The following is a 12,416-nucleotide window of genomic DNA, read 5'->3' on the forward strand; positions in this document are numbered from 1 at the left end:
ACAGACAAAGCAGAGCTGGGGAGCTGCTTGCCAGGTGGCGGCCGCTGGCAAAAGGCCATTTGTGACTTGTCGGCAGTTGTCCAGATGGACTACATGTACAGCAGAGCCCCTGACCTTCACGTGTGCTCGGTTGAGGGTGTTCCAGACGCCCGGCGAGAGGACCAGGTGTTTCTTACACACTCTGGCAAGAGGTCAAAGGGTATCAAAGGGTAAGTGGCCTCCTAAAGCCCTTTCAAAGCGAGAAAGAATGTGTCTGCCTTGGAAACACCCACCTGCCTCCAACTTGAAGGCCTGTGATGGGCTAAAGCGTTTCGCATTGGACGTCTTGGTGCTTCCCGGCGGCCTGAGACGACCGGGCCCGAAGGCTGTGGCAGGTCGTGGAAACGCCTCCAGGTCGCATAATGAGAGGAATATACGGGGTCTCAGTGACTGGGCGTTGTCAGCAAGGGCTGTGGAAGATCCCCAAGGCCAGAGGGGTGACGAGGGTAAGCAGGTGAGCGAGGGGAGTCTCTAAACAAGAGGACAATTTGACTTGGGAGTAGGGCTGGGAGGGGCCCACAGATAGAAAGGAAAATGGGCTGGTGCTGACGGAGACGCCCAGAGGGTTTCTGACGAAAATGCAGGGAGTGGCTCTGGGTCCACCAGAAGAGACCTGCCTTCTCCTTTCCCCAGGTGCCAGTCACCCCCCAGCACTGAGCTCCCGTGTGCACAGGCTCGGGTCAGGAATGAAGACTCAGTCCTTGTTATGTTGCCTATTTTGTGAGGGGTGGAATGAAACAGATGTTCAACCAAACTTAACGTGAAACAATGACAGATTACGTTCTTCAGTAACAACTGGACCAGACAGAACTCAAAACCACAACTGCAGAGGGGCTCACACGGAGAAAACTGGCGTTTGGTGAAGGAACTGGCCTGGCTGGCGACGTTTGCAGTCTGCCGCTTTAGCGGTCCCGTTAGGCCCGGTTCCCTGCGTTAAACTTTCTAAGGTGAATATTTTGAAGGGGAAGCATTCCTTTTGTCGGTTACATTCACACGTGTTTATCTGCAATGCCATGGAGCTGTGTTACCCATCAAGTATATTTTTACGCCTCAATCACAGTGGGATGGAAGGGATATGAGTTGTTGAGGATACACAGGGAACGTTGTTTCTGAAAGAAACTGCGGCTCTATTACTTTGAGAATGTTTCCTAGGATACACCCCAAACCAGATGGAACAACATGACTTATGAAACATCTGAGAAGTACTATGTGAAGCTGCTTTGAATACTGAGGTTCCTGTTAAAACACAGTCATGAAAGACTCTGGAAAAATCTTCAGGGTTCCCTGGAGTCTGACAAAAATACCGGATAGAGTTCCTGAGTATATTTTCATGATCTCTGCTATGTAACCAGATATCTATATATTTCAAAATGAAGGATATTTTATCAGTTTTTCTTTTTACATAAAAGCAACATGCGTCATTGCAGAAATAGGAAAATGGGATCATGCAGGCTGGTGCAGCCACTGTGGAAAACAGTATGGAGTTTCCTCAAAACATTAAAAATGCAACTGCCGTTTGACCCAGAGATCGCACTTCTGGGAATGTATCCTAAGAGACCTGAAACACCCATCAGAAGGAATTTGGATGTTTCGCTTCACCATCTTCAGTCTCTGACTAAAGGAGAGGGAGAAGTTGAGGTCTCTAAAAATTGGCTTTGTCAGCTTAGATTCCCAGAAGCCGCAGGAGATGGAGGGTGCTCTCCGCTCACCTTCCTCAGGCTCCCGTAAGCCATCCCTCCCTCCCTGCCCTGGAAGTTCAAAGCTGCTGGAGCCGCCAGCTGGGTGTGATGCTCTTGGCTGTGCCTCTCTGCACTCAGCACCCCTCCTCTCCCACGTGTGTGCAGTGTGGGGGAGCTCCAGGCCCTCCCACGAGATTTCTGTCAGTTGGAGGCTCACTGGGATTAGCACTTGGCTCCCAACAGCTTGTCTGCAGCCCTTCCTCAACCCCTCTCCTCCACAGGGCTTCGATGAAGCTCTCCTCTGGGTCCTTTCTCGGTTGTATTATTATATCATAAAGAAAGGATACCTATTGACTTCCGTGATTTTTTAAAATTGTGATAAGATACACATAACATTAAATTTACCATCCTAACCGTTTCTAAGTGTACATTCAGGAGTGTTAAGTACATTCACAGGGTCGTGCAACCCATCTCCAGAACTCTTTTATCTTGTAAAACTGAACCTTTCCTCATTAAACAACAGCCCGCCCTCCCTCCCTCCCTCCTCCCAGCCCCTGGCAACCACTACTCTAATTTCCGTCTCTGTGATTTTGACTATTCTAGGTGCTGCATACAAATATTTGGGGTTTTGTGTGTTGCTTATTTCGCTGAGCGTAATGCCTGTAAGGCTCATCCATGTTGTAGCCTGTGTCATAACTTCCTTCGTTTTTAAGACTGCCTGAGATTCTCGTATGTATACTTGTGTTTGTCTCTCCATTCATCCGTGGATGGATGCTTGGGTTGCCTCTGAAACCTTTTGGCTGTTGTGAGTAATGCTGCTGTGAACATTGGTGTGCAAGTATCTGTTCAAGCTCCTGCTTTCACTTCTTTTGGATACATACCCAGGATGGGATTGCGGGATCGTATGGCAGCTCTGCTCTGAAGTTTTTGCGGAATCTCCGTACTGTTTTCCATAGTGGCTGCATTCCAGCCAACAGTCGCTATAAGGGTCCCGGTTTCTCCACCTCCTAACCAGTACGCCCTATTTTCTGTTTTGTTCTGTTTTGTTTTTGATAGTAGCCATCTTAGTGGGTGTGAGGTGGTGTCGTTGTGGTTTGATTTGCATTTCCATGCTGGTGAGTAATGATGAGCATCTTTTCATGTGCTTCTTGGCCATCTGTGCATCATCTTTGGAGAAACCTCCACCTCCACGATTCTGCATCATCACATCCATACTGATTCGGGCAAGCCCACTGGAATAAACCCTGGCATTTACACCGATTTTTGCTATTCTGCAAATAAATTCTGCCCCCAAATAACCTCTCACTTTCTGGAAGCAGCCAGCAGAGCACAGTTCTGAAGATCACTTTTTTTAGAAAAGGAAATTCATGACAGTATCATGCATCTTCCTCTTTTGACACTAATGGAGCAGTTTAATGCAATTCCAGAGGGAAGCGGCGCTGCGGGAAAGGCTGGGTGGAGGAAGGCCACCCAGCTCCGCTGTCAGGCTCCTGGGGCAGGAGTGGGTGAGACAGCCCGTGGCAGGCCCCTCAGGGCTTGGGCAGAGCCGGGGAAAGGGGACGGGGGAAGGTGAAGGCTGTCCTTCAGGAGTCCTGCAGGAACTGGAGTGTCCTGTTCCCCCCTGCAGATTCCACTGCCTCTGAGTACAAGGTACCGAGGCAGTGCGCCCGGTCGTGTAGCAGCTCAGAAACCACTCCTGGACAGTGCTGGTTGACTACTGCCCGGATGTGCGGTGGTGTGGTGTGTGGGACACTATTGAAGATCACGAAGCATTGAAATTCGTTGTTCAAAAAAGACATTGACTGATTAAAATGGCATTTTTCATGTTTATCTGTGGACACATTGTAAGTGTAAAAGGGTTGTAAACCCAGGTCCCGGAGGATCCAGGCAGGAGACCTAAGTGAGTGATGTCGGTGAGTGTAAACGCCGACCCTTGTTGAACTGGAGCGTGACTGCCTTGGTAAGAGGGGCATCTCATAGTAAGCTCTGCTTGGTGGGAATCTGAGCCCAGGGCTGCTGGCTCTTGTAGTCTTTCAAGAGAAGCCACGAATTTGGATTTTATGTAAAATTTCATTTTTTTTTTTTTTTTTTAAAGACATGTTTGGGTAGAACAGAAGATGTCTGCGGAAGACTAGCACCCTGTAATCCCTCATCTATGCTCTGTTGGAATTTTCAAAAGGACACTACGAACTGTATTTAGTAGAGCTACTTAGTTAATCTTTGTGGTGTTAGCCTGTGGAAGGGCAGTGGTGCCTTCTGAGTGAGTCAGTTTCCAGGCCATGCACGGACTGGTGGCATTACAGCAGGTCTCCAAGTGACACGTTGCTCTGACAACACATTTCAAAAAGAACAGCAACAGATCACCCCTCTCACAGTGCTTTAGGGCCCCCCACTTCTACCCCCATTACCCAGTCTGCACCGTGCTGACGACAGGAGATGGGTGGGATTTGCAGTCCGGCCGCGCAGCTGGGTGGCTGGCGTCTGTGCGAGCTGCCTCCGCCGGCTGCACCCGGACGACAGCCCTTACGTTAGGTAGCTGGTATAGGCAGGCTTCGTTTGTCTTATAGGATCTGCCTGCTATTTAGAATAATATAATTTTTCCTCCTAGCCACCTATGCCTTTTAATGCTGAGGATGTCAAGCTACTGCTGACATTTGAATCTTAAATCTCAGGGTGGGACGGAACCTTAAAATTAATTCATTCCAACTACTTTTTGTATGAGGCAGGAATCTTGGTTACAGGTGACAGAAAACTCAAAGCAGCTTTCTTTAAAGGGAGTTTATTGCTTCATTTAACCAAAAAGTCCAAGGGCATCTGCCTTTAGATCCAGGGACTCGTGTCACCAGGGCAGTTTCTCTCAGCCCTTCTCTCCCGGCTCCATTCTCAGATACAGAGCCTCCTTTCCCGATGGCAAGCTGTCTGTGGGAGCTCAGCCCACGTTTCTTTCCTCTGCGTTCAGATTCATGCAGGGAGGAGCACCTCCATCTCTGCGGTGGACTCTCACCGGGTCTGAATGGGCTGCCAGGGCCAGTGAGAAAGCAGGGCTCTGGTCGAGTTCAGGGTGGGCCAAGAGTGGGAAAGGGGTAGTTCTTCAGAAGGATCTGTGGCTTTGTTATTAAAATAAGGTTAAGTAAACGCTCCGTGTCCCACCTAATGCTTGAACCCCCTTCACAGCCTGCCACCGGTGACCGTGCTCTCAGCGTGGAACTCGCGCCCAACTCTAGTAGTGACGGACTCTCTCCTGGTGCTGTGCTGAGCCGTTGCTGCCGCCTCTCGTTGCTGGCGCTTTTTCTGGTCCCAGCCATGATCAGCATGGTTTGGCTCCGGTGGGAGGGCAGGGGTTGCTCATTGTGGTCACAAAAGGGACCCGGCCAACAGATGCTCTAACTTGAAGCATGCTGCCCTTGGGGAAGGAGAGGGGACCTTGGCAAGTCTTGTAGTGGCTCTTGAAGCTCTCCCTGGAAGGTTCCTTCCCTGCAAACACACAACATTGACCAAAGCAAGTTGCATGGCCACACTTGACTTCCAAGGGGTGGCGGGTACCTGTCTGCTCTGTGCTAGGAAGGAGAGAAGCAGAACCTTTGATCTAGGGACCACCCTACAACTGAACTTCTGCATTTGTGTTCCTCTTGGTAGCCCATTTCAGTTTCCTTTAGTGACATAGTTAATTTTTCAAGACCCAGACACAAGCCCGGTTGGTGTGGCTTAGTGGTTGAGCATCGACCTAGGATCCAGGAGATCCCGGGACAATTTTCGGTCGGGGCACATGCCTGGGTTATGGGCTCGATCCCCAGCAGGGGCCCTGCAGGAGGCAGCCGATCAATGACTCTCTCATCATTGATGTTTTTCTCCCTCTCTCCCTCTCCCTTCCTCTCTCAGAAATCAATAAAGATATATTTTTAAAAAGTGTTGTCTCATAAATAACACAGACCAATAAGTGGGCAGGTGCTGATACGGTGCCCATGTGCTGTGATCGCTGTAAGTGCGGGATCCCGTGGAGTGCCAAGTTGTGGCTTCTAAGTTCACTCCTTGGGAAGCTGCCCAGGACTAAAGGATTTTGCAGGCCAGCCTCAGAGATGGTAGTTTGACCAAGTGAAGGAGGGCGTGGAAAGGAGAAGGCGGACGCGGGCGGGGAGTCGCGAGCACCAAGGCGCGGAGGGCTGAGGCGCCAAAGTGTTGGCCTCTCTGGCGCCGAGCCCTGTGTCTGTGTGCGCGCAGAGTGGGGGATGGGGCCAGGGAAAAGTGCGGGACCCCATCCGAAATGGTGCACATGTCCAGTTAAAGAGCAGGTGTTATTCCTAGGGTACACATGCCTGTTTTTTAAAAAAATAAAGCATTACATGATTAGGTCGGCCTTTCAGAAACTGTTTGGCTGCAGTTGAAAATGAATTTTCAGCTGGCAAGGCTTGAGGAAAGGACTTGGGTTGGGGGGCGTTGTAGGAGCCTAGGTGGGATTTGAGGTCTCCGGGACTGCAGTGAGGAGGGAGAGGTGGCTGGAGGGTTGGGGAGGTGTTTAGGGAGTATTGAGAGATCTTGGTGACCGGGTGTGGAGAGTGTGGGAGAGGGAGGAGTCGGGGTTGGCTCCCAGGCTTTGGCTTGGGGATTAGGCGGGTTGGTGGTGCTGTTCCCAGAGATAGGACCATGGAAAGAGGACCGTGATTTGTGGAAATCATGAGTTTCCCCTTGGATGTTCAAGCACAGACCGGTCGGCAAGTGGATATTCAGCCTTAGGGCAGGGACTGGGACTGGACTGAATATCAATGGTAATGACCCTCGTGGAGGTTGATGCATGAGGTTTTTGCAAGAGGTTGCGTAGAACCTGGTGCGAAGAGAAGGGGGCCCCAGGCTGGGGACACTGGCTTTGGAAATATTCTCGAAATGTGTAGAAATGAAAGCACAGAGTTATTTCAGCAAACATTCATTGAGCAAGAGCTTGCGCAAGGCGCTGAAGACGCGTGGGATGCGGGACCCCCAGATGGCTGGCACTCGCATTGTGTAAGGAGGTGACCGCTCTTGGGGGCAGAGAGGCTGCTTACAGAGGCCCATCCTGTAACAGAGACAGTGGTGAGGGCTGGGCAAGGCAGCCTGCGAAGCACACCTCCCCGAGGGGGACCGAGCGGGCTTCCTGGAAAAGGTGACTTTTTTTAAAACCTGGAATAATAGCCTCAACACATGATTTTCATTTGGTGTCCGGTCTCACATTGGCTGTCAGGGATGTAGAAGTTGCTCTTTTCTCGTAAGCAAAACTAAGAAAGTGATGTTCGTATTGAGTGTTCAAGGAGGTCTTTTGTCAGATGGGGCTGGAGTTTAGAGGGAGGAGACCGGGGAAGACAGGCCGGCAGGAGGGCACTGCAGGAGGGTGGGTGGCCTCGGGAGAAGCTGTGAGCACCTCCTGCAGGAAAAGCTAGCCCCTCTCTGTGGCAGGAACCGGGCAGCTTAAAGGCATCGGTGGGAAGTCGTGATAGAAGAGAGTAGGGAGGTTTAAACGCCAGGCTGCGGAGCTCGGGCCCCTTATGAGGCACAGGGGACTTACTGAGTAATTAGAAACCAGAGGCTGAGGTGGCCTCCAGAGCTACTGGCTAAAAGTGTGAACATTTTTTTAAATCTTTTCCCAAGAATATGTTTTTATTGATTTTATAATGGGGGGGGCATGAAAGAGAAACATCGATTGGTTGCCTCCCGTATGCGACCCAACCGGGGATCGAACCGTTGAACTCAGCCTAGGTATGTGCCCTGCCTGGGAGTCAAACCCGCAACCATTTGGTGTACGGAACGATGCTCCAACCAACTGGGCCCCCGGCCAGGGCTAAAAATGTGAACTTTTGAACCCGCAGCCCTGGGGTTGGATTTGAACTCTGCTGCTTCCTAGCTGTGTGGTCTTGGGCAGATTATCTCTCTGAGCCTCGGTTTTCTCATCTGTCAAATAGGAAATGAAATACCTCACGGGGGTTGTAAGGAATGAAGTAAGATAATATATAGAAAGCACCCAGCATTGTCTGGAATAGAGAAAGTCTCCAACGAATGTCAACATAATGCTTTATACAGTGAGGCCAGCAAGCACTCAGAGACCATTGTATCGTCTTAACAACTCGTTCGCTTGTGTAGCCTCGGAGCCTAGAATAGTGCCTGGCATATGGTAGATGCTCAATAAATACTTGTTGGCTAAAAATTGGATCGCACCAGTTTCTTTTTGGAAAACACCTATTTTTGTCCAAAGGGAAAACACTTGGATGTTGTGATAAAAACTACAGGGAAAGGTGAAGTTCCCTTATGTTTTCAGAGTGGAGCGGCTGACTGTTCTACAAAGCAGGAGAAGGGTTGGGGTCCTGAGTCACCCAGAGGAGGCAGTGAGGAGGGGACGACTGACTTGGTGGTAGGGGACAGTGCTCTGTGACTTGGGACTCCCCCCGGGACCCCCTGAAGCCTTCTGTGACATTTTGCGTCAGTGACGCTTCTCTCTGCCATCTGCTGGGGTGGAAGTGGGATTTGTAGTCATGTGATTGGCAGACCTCCTAGTAACTCTCCTTACACGGGAGGCAGCTGCCTGCCAGCCAGCTGGTGTCTCTTGGAGGTGGGCAGCTTTCATCTGGGGGAAGACAACAGCTTGCGGAAAGACGGCAGGAAGTGTGGGGGGACACGGATGGGTCCAGTCTGCTAATACCCGAGGCAGCCGCCTTCGTGGATGGGCAGGCTTTCGAGGCGGGCGCTGTTTACCCCTTGGATTTATGGAGTGAATGTTTTGAAGAGCGTGTCAATGGCTTGTCTGCAGATTCTAGGAAGGAGTTAAATTTGGTTTTCAGTGTCTGTCTTTCTAGAGTTCTTCCTTTTAACTTGTTATGTCACCAAATGAAAACATTTAGTGCTTACTTAGTATGGGCCTCATAGGGTTGTTATGAATGAATACGGGGTGGGCAAAAGCAGGTTTACAGCTGTGAGTACGCAAAACACAGAATTTATTCTTGTATTATTTATTCTTGTATTATATATTTTTCCATAGTAACAGCTGTAAACCTACTACATGCAAAGCTCCTATGCAGTACTCAGTACATATAAAACATTTGTTGTTAGCATTGGTGAGCACCAAATCCATTTAATTCTCACAACAATGTGTTGGGTAGGCACTACTACTGTGTCAATATTAGAGACACACCTTGGTATTATGGTTCTCTGTTGGGATGATGAACACATGCCTAGCCACTTGGAGACATCTGAAGCTCACATGGTGGATGACTGGCTCAGGATCATTCAGAAAGCAAAGGTGCAGAGCTGATTGCCATGGTAACCATTTACAAGCATCAGCACCCAAGGATGGGCCTGACGCTTCCCAGGCTTGTATCAACTGTTCCCCCAAGACACTGGGAATGCCTGCTCAGAGAAGTAAAGGAAGCCATTAATTTTTTAAAATTTTTATTGAAAATTTTTGGGTGATATTGGTTAATAAAATTACATAGGTTTCAGGTGTACAGTTCTTTAACATATCATCTGTATATTGTATTGTGTTCACCATCCCAAGTCGCATCTCTTTCCATCACCTTTATCCCCCCTGTACCCTCCTTTACCTCCCACCCCCTTCCCTCTGGTAATCACCACACTGTTGTCTGTGTCTATGTGTGTGTGTGTGTGTGTGTGTGTGTGTGTGTGTGTTTGCTTAATCCCTTCACCTTTTTCACCCAGCCCCCCAACACATTCCTCTCTGATTGCTCTCAGTCTGCTCTCTGTGAGTCTGTTTCTATTTTGTTTGTTAGTTTATTTTGTTCATTAGATTCTACATATAAGTGACATCATGTGGTACTTGTCCTTCTCTGACTGGTTTATTTCACTGAGCATAATACTCTCCAGGTCCATCAATACTGTCATAAAAGGTAAGATTTTCTTTTTTATGGCCGAGTAGTATTCCATGGTGTGAATGTCCCACAGCTTTTTTATCCACTCATCTACTGATGGGCACTTGGGCTATTTCCAGATCGTGGCTATTGTAAATTGAGCTGCAATGAACATAGGGATGCACATATTCTTTTGAATTAGTGTTTTGGGTTTCTTCGGATATATTCCCAGAAGTGGGATTGCTGACTCATAAGGCAGGTCCATTGTTAATTTTTGAGGAAACTCCATACTGCTTTTCACAGTGGCTACTCCAGTCTGCATTCCCACCAGCAGTGCACTAGGTTCCCCTTTCTCACACCCTCGCCAGCACTTGATTATTGATTTGCTGATGGAGCCTTTCTGACAGGCCTGAATGCTTCCACTCAGTAGACCATGAGGCCTCCAGGCGGGACAGATGACTGATAGCTACAGGAGTTTAAAATAGACCAAGCTTACTTCTGAGGCACACACGTGTGTGGAAAGTGACTAGGAAGACAGGGACTCCTGTGTGGGAACGCATTTTGGCAAAGAGAGCCCAGAGTAGAGCATTGAATGCGAGGATGAGTGTAGTTAAGTGGGTGTAAGGGTGTAAGAAAGGGACCTGGGCAGGAGCCAACCTGAGGCAGAGTATGGGGAGGGAAGAGAGGGCAGCTGCTAGGCAAGACATTGTGTGTATTGGTATGGCTTCTTCCCCCCTCTCCAGCTGTGCTCTGCCAGCTGTGCTACCTGCTGAGAGATGAGAGGCTCAGGTGGTCATTCTGGGATGACTGCTGTCTTTTCCTTCCCATTCTTCTGGCCTGTTAGGTCTTGGAGGCTTGATGTCCAAGAAGTTCCTTCAAAGAGAGGTTATACAACCCTTTTAGGACTTTAAGGCCTATGCATTCCTTACATTTTGGCAAGTAGATCCCAAGGGGTGATCCCTGGCTTCCATATTTGAACTGTGCGACCTGGCAGTCCTGCCCCTGGCTGATGGACTAGGTATGACTTCCGATTCTTTCTCTGGGGACTTGGACTTAGTATTGAGATGCCAGCTAGCCTCGGTCAACACCAGATTGGAAGGGTGTGCCATCTCAGGGACTCTACGATGTGTACCAAGTAGCAGAAAAAGCTGAACTGCCGAAAGACAGATGAGTGGGGCAGGCTTAGAGGCCATGTGCACCAGAGATGGAGGTAGCTGCCTTGGTTCCTGGTGATCCTGTGTAGAAGCCAAACTGTCGTAACTGCCCCTGGTTTCTGTGAGATAAATTGTTTTCTTGTAAGCACTTTCTTTGCTTGAGCTTGTTTTAGTGGGGTTCTGTCACTTGCAGTCCTACGTGCCCCAAGTAAGAGACTGAGGAGATGAAGGTGGAAAACTTGGTTATAATGGGAATGAGGTTATTGGAATCTCTGGAGGGCATAGTATGGGAATTATTAGGGTGCAGTTCTGATTGAGGGGGTCTTGTAGCTATCTGAGGATTTAGAAGTGGGAACAGAAGATGATGTTGGCTTATCCGACAGCCATTCCCTTTTGTTTCTAGTTTTGTTTAATGACAGTGTACCCAAGGGACAAAGTATGAGTGATCCCTCATACTTCTATTTCCCTTTTCAGTGATTGGTCTAATAGTGGGCATGGGACCCAGGTCTGGCCAATGTAAGAGAGGAGAACTTGTTTTTCATCCCAGCCCCTTCCAAAGAGGTTGTCAAATGTGAAAATAATGGGTGACTACCTTTTGACTAAACAGATGCCTAGAATTGCAGTGACACTGACCTGGAGTGCCGACATCCTCGATTCACTGATATAGCCCCAGGGACCTCCTGCTTCAAACTTTTTGTATGTGAATAAGATTTATTGATAAGCCCCCTTTGTTTAAGCAGCATATTCTGTTAATTGAAGCCAAAAGCATCTTAATTGATTCAGTTAGGCTTCATGATTTGGAGATTTGGGAAGAAAACAAGGTGAAAGAGCGGGTACAGTTGTAGATAAAATTAAAATTTCTTTTAAGCATAAAATTAACACTTTTCCACATGAAGACCTTTAGCTCTGGCATTATAGCCTGCTTTATAGAGCTCTGATTTTGAAATTATATGAACTGACATCCATCCATCATGCATGCATCTATATGTCATCCATCCATCCATCTTCCCACCCATCCTTCCTCCCACCTATCCATCCATCCATATATCATCCATCCATCTATATATCATCCAACCATCCATCCGTCTTCCCATCCATCCATCCATCTATCATGTACACATGCAGCTGTATATCCATCCATCCATCCATGTATCATCCAAACATTCACCCATCTTCCCATCCATCCATCCATCCATCCATCCATCCATCCATCCATCCATCTATCATGTACACATGCAGCTGTATATCATCCATCCATATATCATCCATCCATCCATATATCATCCAAACATTCACCCATCATCCATCCATCCATCCACCCATCATGTATACATGCATCTGTATATCATCCATCCATCCATCCATCCATCCATCCATCCATCCATCCATCCATCCATCATGTACACATGCATCTGTATATCATCCATCCATCCATCCATCCATCCATCATCCATCCATCCATATATCATCCATCCATCCATCCATCATGTACACATGCATCTGTATATCATCCATCCATCCATCCACCCATCATGTATACATGCATCTGTATATCATCCATCCATCCATCCATCCATCCATCCATCCATATATCATCCAACCATTCACCCATCTTCCCATCCATCCATCCATCCATCCATCCATCCATCCATCCATCCATCCATCCATCGCTCTTTCTCTCCCTTCATTTGACTTTCTTTTTATGGTACTTTTCCTTTGAA

The 12,416-nt window shown here is 48.4% G+C and overlaps 1 protein-coding gene across 2 annotated transcripts in view; it reads left to right on the forward strand.

Moving 5' to 3' along the window:
* PRKCB (protein kinase C beta) overlaps nucleotides 1–12,416 on the forward strand; it is a 273,228-nt gene that overhangs the window by 66,849 nt on the left and 193,963 nt on the right. The gene's annotated exons all lie outside the window — the stretch shown is intronic.

Source organism: Miniopterus natalensis, chromosome 3 (genome assembly GCF_054644295.1).
Source record: "Miniopterus natalensis isolate mMinNat1 chromosome 3, mMinNat1.hap1, whole genome shotgun sequence".
NCBI classification, from domain to species: Eukaryota; Metazoa; Chordata; class Mammalia; order Chiroptera; family Miniopteridae; genus Miniopterus; species Miniopterus natalensis.